The sequence below is a fragment of the Pteropus vampyrus genome, unplaced genomic scaffold, assembly GCF_000151845.1.
Source record: "Pteropus vampyrus isolate Shadow unplaced genomic scaffold, Pvam_2.0 Scaffold63, whole genome shotgun sequence".
Classification (NCBI taxonomy): Eukaryota; Metazoa; Chordata; class Mammalia; order Chiroptera; family Pteropodidae; genus Pteropus; species Pteropus vampyrus.
The window spans coordinates 8,083,501-8,100,622 of NW_011888844.1; the positions used below are offsets into that span (position 1 = coordinate 8,083,501).

At 36.6% G+C, this 17,122-nt stretch overlaps 1 pseudogene; it reads right to left on the reverse strand.

The window, feature by feature from the left end:
- The window catches only part of LOC105292793, a 137,531-nt pseudogene extending 127,402 nt beyond the window's left edge, over positions 1 to 10,129 (reverse strand).
- Positions 10,130 to 17,122: the final 6,993 nt, after the last annotated feature.

A 17,122-nucleotide genomic window follows, 5' to 3' on the forward strand; every position in this document is an offset into this window, starting at 1 on the left:
CGAAGACCACCTGCATTGGAATTACTCCAGGAGATTGTTCATTATAAATATTCCTGAGTTTTGCCCAAAGTTTACTATGTCTGCATCTCTGGGGTCTTGGACTAGAAATGTGCATTTTAACAAGCTTCTCAAGAGATTTTAATCATATTAGATATTGAGAATGACCGAATTATGTTTATTAATCTACATAAATATGTAGAGAAATTGTAATTTCCACCGAAAGCTCTCCATCTTCCTCTCATGTTAAAATATACCATATTAATAGTATAATATAGTATATATTAGATGGATATTACTTTAGAGTTAGTTCTTTCAAATACATTACTTTATCTCCATGTCAGTTTTGATATTTAGATACTGATATTATCAAGGAGGAAACTAAGACTTAGGGAAGATACAGGATTTGTACAGAATCATAGAGATGATATAACATCCCTTGAAACTGATCCTAGTTTAATCTAAATCCAAGAATGTTGTCTCTGTATTACAGCTGCCTCTGCTCTTGGGAAGGTTTGTATACCTTGTCCATTGTTTTTTGCGCATCTAGGCTAACACACCTTTGAAATGCCTCTCTTTCAGAACTCTTGGAAACATAACTACTCTGAAGAGAACATAATCTTGTTAACTATCCTATAATCTAATCAGTACAACCTCTGGAAAAAAAAATGGGATTTGAGTGTTGATCAATGGTCTCCTTTTCATAAGAACTCTTTCCTATTCACCTACCCCTATGACTGAAATACCAAATTATGTACTCATTTGAGTTATGGAACAATAAAATCTTGCTAAAAATAAAATGTTAACTTAGAAAGCTATACCAGTAAATTAATATTGTCCATTATTGTTAGCAAATTCAGGTTCGGCTGCTTGCTGCCCATAAGCCAATAATTCATAAACCAATAACTCAGGAGACAAGAATTTGGTAGTAGGAAAACAGGATTATTCAAGAGCTGCCATCCTGTGAAGACAGCAACTGCTGTCCCGAAGGCCTTCTTGCCTCTTCAGTGCAGGCAGGGGTTATTATAGGGAGAGGGCATGGAAAGAGATCAGAGGAAAATTCCAAAGCCCCAGGAAGTGGGCTGTATCTTGGAGGGGAGGGGTAGGTCAAGGCCATCTATCTTGTCTTCTGGCCTTGGCTTGTTTCTCATGTAGCCTGGAGGTTAGACAAGTGAAACAAGTGGTGGGGAGCTCCTGTTTTAGGGTAAGAATCAGCATGATGAACTCTCCTGGGCAGCCTGTTCTGATAAGCATCCTGAAATTGGTCAAGCAAAAGTCTAGAGAGGACTTGGCAGTCAGTCTTTGGGCACCAAATGGTCTTGGAACTGTTAGCTTCCTTTGAAGTCCATTTCTAGAGTTCTCAATCAGGCAAATAATCTACAAATTAGACATTAGTTAACAAGGCATTTTTTTGTACTTAAAATATGAGAATGATATTGTAAGGACAGAAAGGAAAATAAAGAATAAAAAATAGTTACAATCGTAAGACTAATAAAACCACAATAATCACAGTTACATTATCACTTTAGTTAAGTATATTTAATCAGGTTAGCTAATGTCACATAATAGGTTCTTAAATGAATAGGGCAAAAGCAGATATTTACAAAATCAAGGCAAAAAATAAAGATCTGGAGTATAAAGTATTCACTAATATTGAAAACTCAGGAAAGGTATAGTATAGTATTAATCTCCACTAGCCACAATTGCTTTTTATATCAATCAGTCATAAAGTCACCAAGAATTACATATAGATAGATAGATAGATAGATAGATAGATAGATAGATAGATAGATAGATAGATAGATAGATAGATAAATATGTTTATATATATATATATTTATTTATTTATTGCTCATATGTCCAGTTTCACCTGGGAGTAGGCTATGGGACTCTGCTGGGCTTTCTCACATATCAAAGAGTTAGTAGGTTGTTGAATAATCTAAGCTGGCCTTTGCTGGATGACTGAGGTGATTGGCTCTGCCTCATGTCTTTCATGGTAAGCTTGGGCTTGTTTTCTTAATTATGGCAGAGATGCAAAAGACAGTTCAAACCCAATTCTACAAGTGCTTTTCATGTTTCTACATGCATCTTGTCTTCTACGTCTCTTTATCCAAAGCAAGTAATGTGACAAGTAAGTACAGAATCAAGTGGTAGGGCAAGAAACACCATGTACCTTGGGAAGCTACAATCAAAGTATAGGGCAAAGGAACAGATATAGGGGGGTTGAAGTTTTGTGACTAATAAAAATCTATCATACTGTGCCCTCTTGAACAAAATTATTCATGTCCATATGTAAAATGTATTCACACTGTAGATGAAAAGGGGATGCTATAATAAATCTAACCAAAAGTAACCTCACAGGATGATCTGGTCATAAAGTCCTAACTGGGAAGGTCATGGTGGGTGGTCATACCTCAGGCATATAACTTCTTTAGTAAAAGGTTATCTTCATCTTAAGCAAGTCCTGTTGGTTGTTTTTATGCATCTAGTTTAACACACCTTTGAAATGCCTCTTTTTCAGATCCTTTGGAAACATAACCACCTTAAAGAGCACATTATCGTGTCAATTATCCTATAATCTAATTCCTACCTTGCTTTCTCTTATTTTCATGGAATCTTCTATACTTTCTCTCCTTAATTCCAAATGTATAAGAGAAACTGCAAAATTGTCGTTCTCTTGAGCATCTGAGATTTTGCTTCTGGCACTGTCCTCAGTTGGGCTCAAATTAACTCTTATAAATTTTTTTGTCAGAAACTCCCCAAGATATTATGTAATCATTATATTAAGCTTATGGTCTATGATCTTTGATCTAAATCAGGCACAGATGTAGCCCCCTTAATCAGGCAACTTTAAATTAAAAATGACCAACCAATCACACAAAAAAACAATAACCTAAACTTCTAGTTTCAGCTAATGACCAACCAATCACACAAAAAAACAATAACCTAAACTTCTAGTTTCAGGAAAAGAACTTTAGATGATCATTCTAGTCTTTATAACTAGAAAAGTTAAGAGAAGCTGAAAATCAATAGCTTTTCTTTAATCTAGCAGAGAACTGACATTCCAGGGTAACAAACTCCCCAGAACTGGAAAAACAGGCATATCCAGAGAGTTAGAGCAAATAAGATATGCCTGCCTAAAGCAGTAGTTGCTGGAGCAGTGAACTAATAGCTTTTAAATGGTAATGTTAACAAATTGCTAGCAGCTAAATGTGAACTAATATGAAATTAGTAATCTCCTGGAAGCCATAGCCACAAGAGAGCTCCCATGCTTTCAGTAGCTTTTCTTCAAGTACACCTGGCCGATTCTCATAGTTAAAATCCAAAAATTATCCCTTCATGGCTCTGTAAACAGTAAAGACTGTAATACAAGCCCAGAGCCTTCTCCAGAACAAAGGCCTATTCTATTCTCCAGGGATAAGAACTTAACCAAAGTAAAATTATCCTAGTCAAGTGTAAGGGGAATCTTCTCCACTTTAGCTCCTTGGAGTCTTCTTACTTAAAATGAATTGCAGGGGCATAGCCAGCTGGATACAAAGCTTCAAGGAAATAAGGTGGGAAAGGACTAAGGCAATTAGTCCGTTGAGAGACCACTGTGGAAAGGACCAAAACACTTGAGATAGCTACAGCTCTGAGACATAGGTTCTACCAAAAGGCAGAGATTAATCATTCTGCCTCTCCCACATCTATTAAAGGGGGGAAACGTATTCATGGCACTTATTAAATATGGTAAGGCAAATTTTATTCAGGATAGTCATAGGGACAACTGCAATGGGATTTTACAGTCGGGGAGAGGGGGAAGATTTGGCTCAACTTCGAACAGAGTATAGACAAGTGGGAATTCATAGCCAAGGAGTAGAGTCCGGACCAGTGGATAGAAAATTAGTAAAAACAAAACAAAACAAACAAACAAACAAAACAACACAACAACAACAACAACAACAAAACGGAGTTAAGAGAAGGTTTGATTAAACTGACCTAAAAAGATTCTTTCTGAAGACAAGACAGGGTGATCAAACATCAAGTAGGGGGTGGTGGAGGAAAAGAGACCCAATTAACAATCAAGATTGATCAGATATCTGGGGCAGGGAGTTCTGGTTAAACTGACTTAGCAGGGTTTTTGTTTAAATTGATTTTACAAGGAAGTGCACAAATGAGCCTAAGAGAAAGTTCAGGAGCCTGAGTATAGTTTGTTCAAGTGAAGAATCTTTGTCATATTATACCACATTGTCAAGGCAGCTATGATAGATAAAAATAAATTACTACTGAAAGAACTTCAAGAGACAAAATTTCTGAATAGTGTTACCCAGGGAAGCCCTAAATCCAAGAGGGAAGGCAAAAACAAGAATACTTGAGAAATTCAAAGCATCTGGTACCTAAGTTACCAAACACATTAAACGCAGCCCTAGTCAGATTAACATAGATGTTCACATTATAGGCCTATTTACCATTTACCATAATCATTATTATGGCATAAAATTTCTGGTTTTGAACAAAGACATTACAGGGACAAAAAAATGCAGTCTGAAGAGACAAAGCAGTCTCCACAAACAGACTTGCATATGACACAGATGATGAAATTACCAGGCAAAGATTTAAACTTACTGTGATTAATATGTTAAAAGCTATATTGAAAAAAGTAGATAAGAACAGATGGGTAATTAATGTAAAAAGAATATAAGCAAAGAGATGTTAAAAGGAGTTCTTGAAAAAAAGATGTATTTGGTAATATTAACATAAGAATAGGTGAAATTAATGATAGAAATGCCATAAGGAGAAGAGAGAAACAAATATTTTGTTATACTGCACTTAAATTACATGAGAAGTGGTATACAGTTGTTTAAAAGTGTCTTTAGATAATATTAAAATATATATTGCAAACCATGGGGCAATGACTAAAGACATCTAAAAAGTGTATAAATTATATACTAGGAGAAGAGATAAAATACAATAACATAAAATGCTCAATTAAAATCAGAAATGTCAGGAGAAGGAAAAAATATAAAGAACTAAAACAATGAATAGAAAACAAGTGTGATATCTATTAATCCGACTGTATTAATGAACTATTCACATGTCAAAGATCAAAACACCATTAAATAAAATACAGAGATTATATAGTGTAAACACCTGACATTAAGGTTTTTTTATTGTAATGTAAGTGCTTGACATTAAACTTTTGATTGCTGAAGCATCCATTTCAAAGACATCCATCTTAAAAACAAACAAACAAACAAAAAAAAACAAAAAAATAAAACATTGCCAGCTATATGACAAAGATACCAGCAAAACTAGTAGATAAGAAAAACATACCACCTCCATCCATAAAAGTTCCCTATATAGAAAGCCCTGGATAATCTAGATAATTGATCTTTTGAATGACTTACTTCTCTTTTCCCATGCCCTAATTCCCACTAAATTCACCAATAAAAAATGAACCCACAGAAACCTAGTCATCCCTCCCTAGGACCCTAATAAAGGTAGATTCTCAGTTGCATGCTTGCTCACTTGAATCTTTCTACCAGTGACCTTGCTGTGGGGCCCTCAGTTGTGCCATATACCCTCCAAAATCTGTGAGAAATAAATCTTTTTTTTTTTTTTAATTCTCTGATAGTTTCTTGCTGAAGTGCATGATTGTAATAAGAACCACAAGGGGAGGCCTGGCCACATCATCATCCCCAGTAGTGGGGGGAGAAATGTCTATGCGCTTGCTATAAATAAGTATGGGCCTACACAAGTGCCTCATAAATTCTTAGCTGAGAATGTCATTGTCAATAGGCTGGAATGACACAACAGATTGTCAGAGTGAAGTTAAAAAAAACAGACTAAAATATATATTGTATACAGAAAAAAAAGTTTTGAATGTAAAGTCTCTGATAGGTTAAAAATTAAGAGGAAAAAAAGCAAATACACTAATAGCTGCCTTGGATACCTCAATCAATCATGAGAAGCAAGGAACTGAAACTTTCAAACAGTTTTGGAAAACTTACAAATGTAATGGAGTTGTCTGGTTGCTCCAAATGTCACTAGACAAACTGGTGAAATAAGAGAATGAGCTCAGAGATTCAAATTCTCAGCACTGCACAAATGACCTAGAAACTTCTTTGTGTGCTCTGAAGAAAAGTCTTATCTTCTGTAGCTGTAGGCCTGAGACTGATGCAAATCAAATCTAGGATCTAATATTATGACTGGCTGAATTACAATACAACTTGAACTCTCGGCCTAGAGGGATGTTTGCTGTTCAAGTGAGGGCATTGATTGGGAGAGGATGGGGTCCTACAAGGTGGAATGGGATGTGTAGGACGATCTTAATGAAGGCGGAGACACGAGACTATAAATTCTGATGAAACTTCTTAGTGAGTAGATGCAGCCTCCCCATCCTCAATGGGGGAACCTACCTAATTCCAGTAGAAGCAGCTTCTCCACCCCTGAATGATAGTAACTTCCCCCATACCTAATGGTAGCAGCCTTTATACCTCCTTCCAAGGAAATTAACCCTGCATGGGTCATGCTTTATACCTCATCTTTAAGAGCCTGCTGGAACTAGAGTCTATTTGTGTCTTAGAAGAAGAAAGAGGTGAGTCCTGAGGAGAATCAACATTGTATGTGTCAATGATGTAAGAATGATGTAAGAACATACAAAACTGTAGAGATAAGAGGGTTTTTTTGAAACATGGACAAAAAGGTGGTCCACACTGAGCAAATTATAAATGCTGGAGCTGCCTTAGTTTAATGTAGAGGAAGGGATTCAAAGGCTTAGAGATATTAGAATGTTAGAGTAGATTTCTCAATTAAGTCCTATTCACCAACATTGGTAGAGCTAGAAAATACACCTTTCAACTATATTGTGAGAAATAAATTTTTGAGGGAAATCTCAACATCCGAGTTCTGTGATCATTCTTTTTTGTAGGCCAGACCTCACAGTTGGAACTGCAGTCGCTGAATTAGGTAAGCTAAATGCAATGGGAGTAATTGAATCTAGGAGTGTCAGAGTCCATGTGGAGGCACTCACTCACCAAGGCAAGATGGGCATGGTTACCATAAGGGACAACAGAGTCAAATCATGAATCACAATAGTGTGACTCTGACATTGACTAGTTGATTATGGTAATCCCAGAAGTAAAATAGATAGGAAGTCAGTGAATTCTTCATGTACGTAAGCAGAAAAGTTCTAGTTCAGATACGTAAAAGTCTAACTCAATTCATAAAGCAGAGTTGCAGCTCAACCATTTCCAAAATTTGAGCCAGATTCTAGACTCAGATTCCCTTGAATGAAGAGGAGACTGGTACCCCTTGAAGAAGGAACCTAGTACATTACCAAAAATGTATATGGTTACTCTTTCTTCTAGTAGTTTCCAGAGGGAAATTCGGCCTTTACCAAGGTGATAGAACATTTGAGAAGAGGACATAATCATACTTTTTGGGTATTACTGGGCATTAGCCCTGAATAAACACTAATTCCAGGAGACTCAAAATATCACTGTGATCCACAAATTAGTCAGAGTAAGGGCATATGGAAATCAGGAGATCAATGGATTTTTAGCTCAGGCTCATCTCAAGGTGGGCCCTGTCATTCCCCCAATCCAACCTGTTGTTATTTCCTCAACTCCAGAATGCGTAGTTGGAAGAGATTTACTTGATCCCTGGCAAAATCCTTACATTGGTTCCCTAACATGTGTAGAGGGGACTTTTAACACAGCGAAAACCAAGTGAAAGCCACTATAACTGTTTCTATCTGTGAAAATAATAACCTAAAAGCAATACTGCACTCTTGAAGGGATTGAAAATTAGTGTTACTATCAAGGACTTAAAAAATGCAGGTGGTAATTCCCACCATATTCTCATTTAACTTGCCTATTTGACATGTGCCAAGTACAAACAGATCTTGGAGAATGATGGTGATTATCAAAAAGCTTAATCAAGTGGTGCCTTCAATTGCATCAGCTCTACTAGATGTGGTTTTATTGCTTGAGCAAATTGACACACCAGATATGCAGCTATTAATGTGGCAAATGCCTCTCTCCATTCCTGTCAATAGGATCACAAGAAGCAGTTTTCTTTTAGCTGGCAAGGCCAGCAATGCACATACACTGTCCTACTTCAAGGGTATAATCAACTTTCCAGTATTATGTCATAATTTAGTTTACAGAGATCTTTTTTTTTTAATGTTCAATTACTGTTGACATTTAATATTATTTTATAATAGTTTCAGGTGTACAGCATAGTGGTTAGACATTTATATAATTTACAGAGCGATCCTCCCAATTAGTCTAGTACTCACCTGGCACTATACATGGTTATTACAATATTATTGACTATGCTATTAGTTCAGAGAGATCTTGATCATTTTTTCCATTCATAGGTATCACACTAGTTCATTACCTTGCTAACATTATGCTATGATTAGACCTACTGATGAAGAAGTAGCAACTATTCTAGACTTACTGGTAAGAAATTTGCATATTAGAATGTAGGGAATAAATCTAACTAAAATTCAGGGGCCTTCTACCTCAGTGACATTTCTAGGTGTCCAGTGTTTTGGGATATGTTGGGATACACTTTCTAAGATGAAAGATAAGTTTTTGTGTCAAGTCCTTCCTACAACCAAAAAAAAAAAAAAGCACTATAACTAATGGCCTTCTGGATTTGGAGGGAACGTATTGTTCATTTGGGTGTGTTACTCTGGCTCATTTACTGAGTGACCTAAAAACAGTTTTGAGTCGGGGCACAGAAAAAAAATAAGGGTCTGCAGTAGGTCCAGGCCTCTGTGAAAACTTGGATCATGTGACTCAGAAGATCCAGTGATGCCTGAAGTGTCAGAGGCACATAGGGATGTAGTTTGGAGCCTTTGACATTCCCCTGTAGGTGAACTGAGGTATGGACCTTTAAAATTTTGGAGCAAAACCCTTCAATCATCTACAGATTAACTACTCTCCTTTCGAAAAACAGCTGTTGTCCTGCTATTGGGCCTTAGTAGAGTTTGAATACTTAACCACAGGCCACCAAGTTGCCATGCAACTGAAGCTGTCCATCAACAACTGAGTGTTTTCTGACCCATCAAGCCATAAAGTTGAGCATGCATAGCACCATCATCATCAAATGGATTTGATATATGTATACACACGCACACACACACACACACACACACACACACACACACACACACACACACAATCAGGCCCTGAGGGCACAAGTCAGTTACAGGAAGAAGTGGCTCAGATGCTCATGGTCCTCACTCCTGTGACATTAGCTTCTCTTACCCAGACTGCACTTATGGAGAGTTTTGTATAATCAATTGACAGACGTTAAAAAAAAAAACAAAAAAGACTCACGCCTGGTTTACATGACATGCTGACACCACCTAAAAGTGAGTAGCTGTATCATTACAGCCTCTTTCTGGAACATTCCTGAAGGAGAGTAGTAAAGAGATATACTCCAAGCGGGCAGTACTTTGGGCAGTGCATGTGGTTATTTACTTTGCTTGGAAGAAGAAATGATCATAAATGCAATTATATACTGATTCATGTGCTGTGGCTAATGTTTTAGCTGAATGGTCAGGGACTTGGAAGGAATATAACTGGAAAATTGATAACAAGGGACTTGGGAAAATAAACTTGTAGATAGACTTTTGAATGAGCAAAAATGTTAAGATATTTGTGTCCCATGTGAATGCTCACTAAAGTATGACCTCAGAAGTAGAGCATGTCAATAATCAAGTGGATAGGATGACTCATTCTATGAGTCAGTCACCCTCTTTCCCAAGCCATGTTTATAATTGTCCAATGGGCTCATAAATAAAGTGGCCTTTGTGGCAAGGATAGAAGTTATGCATGGGCTCAGTATAATGGACTTCCACTTAGGAATGCTGATCTGGCCACAGCCACTGTTCAATGCTTAATCTGACAGCAGCAGAGACCACCACTGAGTCCTCAATATGGCGCCATTCCCTGGGGTGATCAGCCAGCTACCTTGATGTCAGATTAATTACATTAAACCACTTCCATCATGGAAAGAGCATCATTTTGTTCTTATTGGAATAAACTTTTACTCTAGTTATGGATTTACCTTTACCATGCATAATGCTGCTGTCAAAACTTCCATTTGTGGACTTACAAAATACCTTATCCACCATCACGGTATTTCACAGAACATTAGTCTGATCAAGGAACTCACTTTACAGCAAAAGAAGTGTGGCAATAGGCCAATGCTCATGAAATTCATTGGTCTAACCATATTCTTCATCATCTTGAAGTGCTGATTTGATAGAAATGTAGAAGGACATATTGAAGACTCAGTTCCAGATCCAATTAGGTGGCCTTAACCTTGCTTAGGCTGAAGCAATAGTTTCTTGAAGGCTGTACAGTCATGCATCACTTAATGACAGGGATACATTCTGAGACATGCATTGTTAGGTGATTTCATCATTGTGTAAACGTCACAGAATACACTTACACAAACCTAAATGATATAGCTTATTAGTGTAATTATATGTACTATACTTTTATGCAACTGGCAGCATGGTAAGTTTCTTTATACCAATATCATCACAAACATGAGAGTATGCTTTGTGCTACTACTTTATGATGGCTATGTCACTAGGTGATAGGATTTTTCAGCTCCATTACAATTTTATGGGACTATCATATGGGGTCCATTGTTGACCAAAACATTGTTATGAGACACATAACTATATATGAATCAGCCTTCAATATAAGGTGCTGCTTTTCTCATATGCAGAATTCAGGAACCACGGAAAGAGGTGGAAATGTGAGTATTCTTACTCACTATTACTCCCAGTGTACCACTAGCAATATTTTATTTCCTGTTCCTGTGTCCTTATGTTCTGGTGGTCTAGAGGTCTTAATTCCAAAGAGAGGAATGCTTCCACAACGTGGCACAATGTTTTTGAACTTGATGTTAAGACTGCCTCCTAGCCACTTTGAAACCCTCATGTCAAAGAACGGAGTTACTGTGATGGCTGCAGTGAATGATCCTCATAACCAGAGAGGAATTGGAATGCTATTCTACAATAGAGATAAGGAAGAATATGTCTGGAATACAGGAGTTTTGTTATGATGTATCTTAGTGTCACACCCTGTGATTAAGGACATAAAAAAACTAAAATAACCCAATCCAGGCAGGACTTATAATAGCCCAGACCCTTAAGGAACAAAGTTTCTGTCATTCCACCATGTAAAGAATCATGACCAGCTAAGTTGCTTCCTAAAGGCGTATGCAAAATGGGTACTAGAAGATAGTTATGAATACCATATATGAACATATGATCAGTTACAGAAAAGAGAGCTGTCATGAGTATTTCTTTCTTTTTACTTATGAGTACATTGTATTAAAATATATTTTCTTTCATCTCTTATTCCTTTATTATGTAACATCAGATGTATTGACTTATATAATAGTGTTAAATATTGTTAATTTTACATCACTGTCTTTAAGTTATGCAATATAAGGAGAAGAATAAACCTAAGTCAAGGAATTTATCTTTTCCTGTGGATGCATTTTTTGTGGTTTTGGTTGTATGCATGGTGGTTGTATTATGTTAGGTAAAATTATGACCTTGTTATTGCCTTTATTTGGAGATTGAGTATGATTCAAGGCAATGTGTGTAAGTGCCAAATTGTCAAGAACTAGATTTCTGATGGTTAATTTTGTGTCAAATTGACTGGACCACATAGTGCCCAGTTATTTGGTTAAACATTATTCTGTTTTTGTTAAGTGAGGGTTGAGATTAACTGGTTAATCTGGTTGGGATTGACATTTGAATAGATAGTTTAAGTAATTCAGTCCACTGAAGGCCTGAATATGACAGAAAAGCTGAATAAGAGAGAATTTGTTCTTTCTGCCTGTCTTTGAGCTAGGACATCAGGCTATTCCTACCTTTGAATTCAGACTGGGACTTCCACCATTGGATCTTCCACCATTCAGGCCTTTTGACTCAGAATGGAATTATACCATGAGCTTTCCTGGGTCTCCAGCTTGCCAGCTATAAATCTTGGGACTTCTCAGCTTCCATAACTATGTGAGCTAATTCTTTATTATCTGTCTATTGTTTTCTCTCTCTCTCTCTCTCTCTCTCTCTCTCTCTGTCTCTCATCTATCTATCATTTATCTATCTGTCTATCTATCTATCTATCTATCTATCATCTATCTATTATCTATCTATCTAATCTATCATCTATCTATCTATCATCCTCTATCATATATTCATCTAATCTAATTTACATATCTATCCTGTTGGTTCTGTTTTCCGGGGAACCACACTAATATAGGGAGTGATTTCTAATGTGTATGTGTGCTGAAGAGTCTGACTGCTGACCAAAAACCTGTATGTGTTTTTTTCATGTTCAAACAATAGGCAATTACAAAGGCTTTGTTTGGCAAGCCTCATAGTAGAAAGCTGTTCTTCCAACACTAGACTTGGTGTCCAGCCAATATATTGCAGCCTCTGAAGTTTGTTGTTAAAGACTCAGCATTAGCATCATCACCCCTCCACAGCCAACTATGTTCTTATGTAGATCTGTATCCCTAATACAGGCACCATCATTCAGAGACCTCTTTGCCTGGGGCTAAAGCAGAGGTGTTCCTCAGATGCTTCTGCTGAAATCTCCTTATCAGGAGAGAGGGGAATCTTGTAGACACTTTTCCCCACTTCGTACTTTTCCACTCCTAGTTCTTTCTCCTCTCTACCTCCCGGGATCCTTGGTCCATAAAACTGCAGGATGCTTTTGTTTGGGGCTAATTCAGGAGTGAGGTGACTTTCTCAACTGTGCCAGTGCATCTCTGATGCTCAACTGGTGGCTGTGCCATGGGGAAAATAGAATAGCAGAGAGTTTGTGTTTTCTCTGGTTTAGCCTCTTACTTATATTATTGTAAGAAAGTTTGACTTATTTTATTTTGGTTTGTTGTTTTAATTGACTATTCAGATATCAGACATCCCAGCTCTCTCCAGCTCAGTTGAGCTCCTGATACAAGATTTATTTTTGAAGTGAAAAAAATTCTAAAATTAAATTTTGATGATAGCTGTACAACTCTGTGAATATACTGAAAAACATTAAATCGTATATTTTGAATGAGTGAATTGTCTTGGGTGTGTATTACATGTCAATGCAACTTTTAAATGTATACCAACTATAATAGTTTTTTGGGAGAGGGTGGGATAAAACCACAGAAATTTATGGTCTCATGGTTCTGGATTCCAAAAGTTCATTTTAAGTAATTATGTCTGTAATAATCCTAGTTCTACATAAGCTTACAGTCTGAGATACTGGGAGTTAGGATATTTCTTTTTAGGAGACTCAATTCAACAAATAACAGTCCCCAAAATTTCATTTAAGTATGAAAAACTCAGAAAGTCCCAAATCTCACCATCTAAATAGTCGAAAATAGTGGTTCCCAACCTTTTAGGCACCAGGGACCAGGGCTCCTATGAGAATCTAATGCCTGATGATCTGAGGTGGAGCTGAAGAAGTGATGCTAGTGCTGGGGAGCAGCTGCAAATACAGATGAAGCTTTGCTTGCTCTCTCACTGCTCACCTCCTACTATGCAGCACTATTCCTAACAGGCCACAGTCCACTACCAGGCTACAGCCCGGGGATTGGGGACCCCTGGTCTAAATCAAACATGAGTGAGATTCTGGGTATTGTCCATCCTGGGACAAAATTTCTTTCCATCTGTGGACCTACAAAACCAGAAAACAAGTTATCTGCTTCCAAAATGGAGAATTAAGGAGAAAATAAAAGATCACAGGTCTCAAGTAAGTATGAAACCCATCGAGGCAAATTCCATTAGATTTAAAGGCTTGAGAACAATTCTTTATAGCTCAATGTTCTGGGCTTGCTAAGTTTATGGCCCTGCTCTTTTGGTCCTCTGGGACAGCTCCATCTTCTTGGCCTACCAGGGCTGCATCCCTTAAGCCCACATGTGTGGTAGCCCTGTACTCTTGGCCAAAAAATATCCCATTGCTCCAGGCCTATGCATCTATGTCTCTGCCTTTTGAGTCATTATCCCTTCATTTCATCTCTCTATACTTTCCAATCTACTCTGATAGCATTTCTGCAGGTATAAAATTCTCAAAAACCTTGTTCTCCTGTGCAAGTCAAAAGTTTCAAGCAATCAGACAAGAGGGTCATTCACAGATCTTTCCTGGCTAACCACATCTCTATTTCTGGCTTCTGCTGAAATGGTTGTTTAGATCCATGAGTCACATGACTCCACCCTTAGCACATGGCTGTACATGGTGGTTCGTCCATACCCTTGGACCTGTTTCCAGATCATCCTATCTGAATTGATTGAGACTTTCCAAATCATAATATGTTGTTTCCTTTCTTCTCAATAGTTTCTTTCTCAATTTATGTCTTCTCTCTTACATTTTATTATAAGCGCAGTTTTAGTCAGCTCAGGTTGACATAACAAAATATCATAGAATGTCTGGCTTAAAGAACGGAAATTTATTTTCTCACCATTCTCAAAGCTGGGAAGTCCAAGATCAAGCTTTTGGCTGATTTGATTTTTGGTGAGTGCTCTCTTCCTGTGTTTCAGATGCCTTCTCACTGTTTCTTCAAATGGCAATTAGAGAGATCCTGCTGTTTCTTTTCTTATAAGAGTACTAATTCCATCATGACAGCCTCATCCTCAAGACCACATCTAAATGTAAGCATCTCTCAAAGGTTCAATCTCCAAATAACATTACATTGGGGATTAAGGTTTTGATATATGAATTTGTGGGGGACAAAATTTAATCCATAGCAAGCAATGAGAAAAACCTTCTATATTCTTCTTGGGATTCTCCACAGTCAAATATCAAATTTCATCACTTGCAAATTCTACTTTTATACAAGTTTTCTGCCACTTTATAATAAGCATCACCTTTTCTCTAGCATCCAATAATATATTCTTCATTTATGTTTAAAAATTCACCACAAATACCTTATCATTCATATTTATAGCAGCATCCTGTTTATAATGATATATGTTTTCTCTAATATGATAGACGTTTTCTCTGCAGCTCTTCTCTATTTATTTTGGTGCTCTTATCAGAAATTCTGTTAACATCCACATTTTTCCACTGATCTCTCCAAAGCAGTCTAAGTACCCTCTATCAAGTGCCTCCATACTCTTGCAGTCTCTACTCATTATCCAGCTCTAACTTAACTTCCGCGTTTTTAGCATTTTGCTACAGCAACACCCCTCTTCCATGTACTGAAATCTATATTATTAATATTATTTTGTGTTCTTTTCCTTGCTTTAAAAAATAAAAATTTATTATTTCATAGTTCTGGAGGCTAGAAGTCTAAAGTCAAGGTGTTGTTAGGGCCATGCTCCCTCTGAAGCACATAGAGGAGAATCATTCCTTTCCTTTTCTACTTTTTGGTGGTTTGCTTACAATTCTTAGTGTTCTTTGGCTCGGAGCTTCTGTCACCAAATGTCATTCTCTCATCATGTGTCTGTTCCTCTGTGTTTCTTCTCTTATTATAAGGACACCAGTAATATTGGATTAATATCCTATTTTACTACAGTATGACCTAATCTTAACTAATTACATTAGAAATAATCTTATTTTTAAATAAAGTCACATTCTAAAGTACTAGAGATTATACCTTCAACATATCTTTTTGGAAGACACAATTCAACCCAAAACACCAATTTTACATTTCTCAAGTTTATATTTTTTAATATTTTAAAGTCATGAATATGGTGGAATTATGCAAGACTATACATTTTGTGTCTCTGCTGAAATATTTTACTGAGATTCAAATTATAGGCGAGACAAATTTCTCAAAAGATTTTATAACACTTTTTATTAAAATAAAAAATAAAAATAGTTAACTAACCCAAATAATAGTTAAATGCATTATTTATGTTATATTCTCTCAGAAAACAACAAAGAAACAACTCTAAGCAAATATTTAACTCTAACTGCTGGTTTATTTTTTGCCGCATAAGATAATTCTGAAACTACGTTTTGTACACTATGGGACTGAAGAAATACATCAATATATTTTGGTTAATTGAAGCTAAGATTCACATTGTGAGAGAAAAGAGTTTTTAATCAATATAGAGAAAGAACATCATAGAATCAACTCTGCTTGTTGTATTGGAAATGGAATTATCACTGGTTATCCATGGGGTTTAAATATATGCATATATGTAGATATATAGAAAACAATAGAGATTGTGGATGTGTATAGGCACATGTAAATGCATGCACCCTCTCACACACACACACAAACATATGCACACACACATGGTTTAACTGGGTTCCTTGCTTAAAGTTTCACAAGGCCTGATCCCTTATCTCTAGTCTTAGAGAGAAAACATACTTCTAGGCTCATTTAATTTCTTGGTAAAATTCAGTTCCTTGTGACTATAGGATTGAAGTGTCCATTTTCTTAACACATGGTACTCTTCGTCTTCAAGTCAACAAAGGATGTCAAGAACCTCTCACAATTTGAATAATAGTTATAAGTTCTGGAGATTAGAAAGTGAATGCCTTTGGGGGATCATACTACCTACCACAAGCTTCTTGGAGAAAAAACTGACTCCACAGCTGGGCAGGGACAATACAAAATGAGCCTAAAACATCTTCAGCTAAAAAGGTAAAAAAAATTTCTCAAAAAGTTAAACATAGGGTTACCTTAAGACTCATCAATTCTACTCCTAGGTATATGCCCAAGATAATTAAAAACAAATGTCCTTATAGAAACATGCATACCAATATTTATAGCAGTAATAATCATAATAGACAATAAATGAAAATGACCCCAATATATATCTGTTTATGTAAAGATAAACAAAATGTAATATATCCATACAATTGATTATCATTTAGCTATAAAATGGAATGAAATACTATAACATGGATAAACTTTTAAAGCATTATATCGAGTGAAAGAAACAGGACACGAAGGTGTGTCTGGATTTATGATATCATTTATATGAAATCTCCAGAATTGGAAAATCCATACAGAGTAGATTAATGGTTGTCAAGTAATAAAAATAAGGGATATTGAAACTGACAGCTGAGAGATGTGTAGCTCTTTCTGGGGTGATGGAAATTAACTGGCATAAGAGAGTGGTCATGGTGGTGCAACATAGAGAATATACAAA